The sequence below is a fragment of the Chiloscyllium plagiosum genome, unplaced genomic scaffold (genome assembly GCF_037043375.1).
Source record: "Chiloscyllium plagiosum isolate Xiang-an unplaced genomic scaffold, Cpla_swu_hap1 HiC_scaffold_19, whole genome shotgun sequence".
Lineage (NCBI taxonomy): Eukaryota > Metazoa > Chordata > Chondrichthyes > Orectolobiformes > Hemiscylliidae > Chiloscyllium > Chiloscyllium plagiosum.
In genome coordinates this window covers 21,204,197-21,209,373 of record NW_028270157.1, presented here as the reverse complement: position 1 = coordinate 21,209,373, position 5,177 = coordinate 21,204,197, and positions in this window count along the sequence as shown.

Below are 5,177 nucleotides of genomic sequence, written 5' to 3'. Positions count from 1 at the left end.
GCATGAAGTCCACAGTTTACATTATGCAATAGTAATTCTGTGGTTTGAAGTTTTCATGACTTCAAAATAGCCACTGTATTTTAGATTAGCAAAACAATGATCAAATTACAATCTGTTTCTAAACCATTTTTGGTCTAATCTTGGCATCTGTTTTTCAGTTTGGTGCATTTGCTTCCATGCTGCTGCCCTGAAGACATCACCGACACTTAATGGGAGCAGCTTCCAAGTGCTTTGCACCACTCTCCAGTACCGAGAAGTGCCTAAAAATAAGCTAAACCCTTTTTTTAAAAAAATAATATCTTGGAAGAGCAGCTAGATCAATAAGATACTTTGATGCTGTTGATTTATGTAGAGCTCAAATCTCTTTTTATTTGTTCCTTTTAAATAACTGCTACATTATTTAAGTGGTAGGGAGATGCATTATTCTTTGTAATTGATTCCTGCAAATTGAAAACTCACTTTAGGAATGTCATTTAAAAAGCTGGTAATTATATGAATAGAGTCACAGAGTCATAGAGGTGTACAGCACGGAGACAGACCCTTCGGTCCAACTCGTCCATGCCGACCAGATATCCCAACCCAATCTAGTCCCACCTGCCAGCATCCGGCCCATATCCCTCCAAACCCTTCCTATTAGTATACCCACCCCGATGCCTTTAAAATGTTGCAATTGTACTAGCCTTCACCACTTCCTCTAGCAGCACATTCCATAAACGTACCACCCTCTGCGTGAGAAAGTTGAGTATCTTTTATAGTTTTTTTTATAGGTCTCTTTTATATCGTTCCCCTCTCACCCTAAACCTATGATCTATAGTTCTAGACTCCCCCACCCCAGGGAAAAGACTTTGTCCATTTATCCTATCCATGCCCCTCATTATTTTGTAAACCTCTATAAGGTCACCCCAAAACAACAGTTTTATTTAAAATATGTTCATTGAAGTTGGCATCGCTGGTTGCTTTAGCATTTACTGCCCATCCCCAATTGTCCAGAAGAAGTGAGGACTGCAGGTGCTGGAGATCAGAATCAAAAACCGTGGTGCTGGAAAAGCACAGACAATCAGGCAGCAGCCGAGGAGCAGGAGAGTTGACGTTTCAAGCATCAGCCCTTCATCAGGAATGTTGGTGGCGCCCAAGGAGGCTGAGAGATAAATGGAAGGGGGTGGGGCTGGGGGAATGTAGCTAGGAATGCGATAGGTGGATGAAGGTGGGGGGCGGATGATAGTGATAGGTCAGAGTAGAGGGTAGAGCGGATAGGTGGGAAGGAAGATGGACAGGTAGGACAGTTCAAGACGGCATTGCTGAGTTGGATGGTTGGATCTGGCATAAGGTGGGGAAACGGGAGATGAGGAAACTGGTGACACCTGTAGTCAGACCCCACCACCAGGGATATATTTCCCTCCCCACCCCTTTCAACATTCCACAGAGACCAATCCCTCTGTGACTCCTCCCCCCCCCCACCCCACCACTAACCCACCCTCCACTCTCGACACCTTCCTTGCCACTGCAAGAGGTATAAAACATGCAACCACACCTTCCCCCTCACCCTCATCCAAGGCCCCAAAGGATCCTTCCACATGCGGCAAAGATTTTCCTGCACCTCCAAACACCTCATCTACTGTATCCATTGCTGTAAATGTGGTCTCCTTTACACTGGGGAGACAGGACGCCAACTTGCGGAACATTTCAGAGAACATGTCTGAGATACACGCACTAAACAATCCCACTGTGCTGTGGCCGAATACTACAACTCCCCCTCCCACTCCGCCAAGGACATGCAAGTCCTGGGCCTCCTCTACTGCCAACTCCTAACATAGACAAAGAACACCTTGTCTTCCACCTCGGGACCCTCCAACCTCACGGGATCAATGTTGATTTCATCAGTTTCCTCATCTCCCCCCCCCCCCCCACCTTATCCCAGATCCAACCCTCTAACTCGGCACCGCCCTCTTGAACTGTCCTTCCTGTCCATCTTCCTTCCACTCTTCTCTCCGACATATCACCTTCACCCCACCTTCATCTACCTATCGCCTTCCCAGCTACCTTCCCCCCAGCCCCACTTCTCTCTCATTTATCTCTGTGCCCCTTTGGGCAATCCCCCCTCCACATTCCCGATGAAGAGCTTAGGCTCTCCTGTTGCCTGATCATCTGTGCTTTACTAGCACCACACCAACTGTCCAGAGCACAATTAAGAGTCAGTCACATTGCTCTTAACTTGGAGTGACATGCTATAAGATAAATACAGCAGAGTTCCTTCCCTTAAAGGTCATTGAACCAAATTGGATTGTTTTATAACAATCAACATAGTTGCCAGATATTTTAAACAGACAATTTTAAATCATCCATGGTAGGATTTGAACCCATGACACCAGAACAGTAGCCTTGCCTCTGGATTACTAATCCAGCGACATAACCATTACCTTTTTATTGTCCTTCCAAACAGGTGTTGCACTTATCATGAGAATTTTGAGTTAAGGTAAATATAGATCAAAAGACCTTTTTTAAAAAGATGCATATCTGTTAGATCCTATGTCTGTCCACTATATTTGCTTCTTGCGTTTAGTTACGTTATGATGTTTGTATGGTCACATGCATCTTAATGTTAACTGTATGGGAAATCTTGCTGCTTGTGTAAGCAGTACAGTTGTTGTGAGGAGTCCTGATGGGTAGGTAGGGACTCACCCACTAGGCCGTGGATTCTTGGTAACACTGTGCTTGCCCAATGGGGAAAGTTCCGCCTGAATGGTATCACTTTTCTACAAGGAATGTATTAGAACATAAAACAGTACAACGCAGACCTTCGACCCTTGATGTTGTGCTGACCTTTTATTCTACTCTAAGATCAAACTAGCCTTCATACCCTTCAATTTACTATCATCCATGTGCCTCTCCAACAGTGCTTAAATGTCTCTAATGTCCCTAATGTATCTGACTCTATTACCACAGTGCATTCCATGTACCCACCACTCTCTGTGTAAAGAACCAACCTCTGACATTTCCCCTGCACCTTCCTTCAATCACCTTAAAATTATGTCCCCTCATGATGGTCATTTCTCTCTGGGAAAAAGTCTCTGATTATTCACTCTATCTATGCTTCTCATCATCTTGTACACCACTATCAAGTCATCTCTCACCCTTCTTTGCTTCAAGGATAAAACCCCTAGCTCCTTCAACCTTTCTTCATAAGACAAGCCATCCTAGTAAATCCCATCTGCACCCTCTCTAATGCTTCCAAATTCTTCCTCTAGACCAGAACTCAACACAGTATTCCAAGTGTGGTCTAACCAGGGGTCTGTAGAGCTGCAGCATGACCTCCGGGCTCTTAAATTCAATCCTCCTACTAATGAAAGCCAACACACCATCCACCTTCATAACAACCCTATCAACTTGGATGGCAACTTTGAAGGTATTACTGTTATGGACCAAGCCAGACCCCCTCAAAACATTTCAAGAAAGTAGCCTGGACCCTAACTTTGCTAGTTGTTTTAAGCAGGTGTAGTGTGGATATTTCAGCTGGTCAATCCACTTAGTTTTAAAAAGAACTGAATTTATTTACAAGATTACTGAATGAAACAAAAATAAAAGAGAACAGAATACAGAATAACTTAACCTATCTGAAAATCTAACAGATTATCCCAACTTAATGTTGCTGTTCCAAATACTTGCAACAATCCCCATAAACAGACCTTGGCAAAAAAGGTAAAAGCAAGCACAGGGCCTTACAGGAGAGAGAGAGAGAGAGAGAGATGGCAGACAGGTTCAGCAGGGAACACTGTCTTCTATGTAGCTGTTTCTGGGACCAGCAGCCTCAAACTGACTGATTGATTGCTTTCAGTGAACAACCAGACTGCTAAAACCAAACCTAACCAGAGCAAAGCTGAGCTTGGAGAACCAGTCACTCCACTTTCATTGTACAAGTGTTTCTTTTAAAAGCCTGAAAGCCTTTTGTCTGAGGCAGTACCTGTTAGCTATAATCATATTGGCCCTAAAACCTATTGAAAGCCAGACTTTTCGGCATTGCTGCTTTTACAACCTCTCTGAAAAATAATGGCTAAGGACAGCATAACCTTGTTAAAGGAATAGCATCATCACAATTATCCAGATCTGGTGCATCCATGCATGACTGGTTTGACAGATTTATTTTTACGTTAGGGATGTTCATGTATTTCATAGAATTAAATCTGTAATGTTGGATAATCTTGGTGATGTGAAGAGCCATCCTTACAGCAGAAGAGCACTGAGGAAGGGTCACGTGACCTGAAACATTAACTCTGATTTCTCTCCTCAGATGCTGCCAGACCTGCTGAGCTTTTCCAGCAATTTCTATTTTTGTCTCTTACAGCAGAAATGTCCTGCAGGTTAGCCTAGTTAGATGGAATGGTGGCAAGCAACTCTCTAGTGAGAAATACACAGCAAAGATATCATTCATCTGATGTGCCCATATAGAAGTGTGGTGCAGGATACTGATGAATATTAAAAGTACATCAGTTATTGATGCATGTGCATTTGATGTCCTGTCATGAATACATTTTCCTCATTTTATTGTGTGTAAACACCTCAAAGTAATTTCCATTGTAAATATATTATTTGTTGCAATTTCAACAATTGTGCCAGCCATCAAGAATATTGGGGAAAATCTAAAAGAAAAAATACTCATGCCTAAATTGCACTACTTTACAATTAAATAATAATGCCTTGAATGAAAATTAAGCACTGGAGTCATAGAATCATAGAGAGGTACAGCACAGAAAAAGACCCTTCGGTCCAAACCGTCCATGCCAACCACATATCCCAACCCAATCTAGACCCAACTGCCAGCATTCGCCCCATATCCCTCCAAACCCATCCTAATCATATACCCACCCAGATGCCTTTTAAATGTTGCAATTGTACTAGCCTCCACTACTTCCTCTGACAGCTCATTCCAAACACGTACCACCCTCTACGTGAAAAGGTTGCCCCTTAGGTCTCTTTTATATCTTTCCCCTCTCACCCTAAACCTATGCCCTATAGTTCTGGATTCCTCCACCCCAGGGAAGAGACTTTGTCTATTTATCATATCCATGCCCCTCATGATTTTATAAACCTCTATAAGGTCACCCCTCAGCCTCCGATGCTCTTATCTTTATTAGGAAGGCCATTGTATGAAACACAAGTCCATTTTTGTGGTGAGCTGAGTA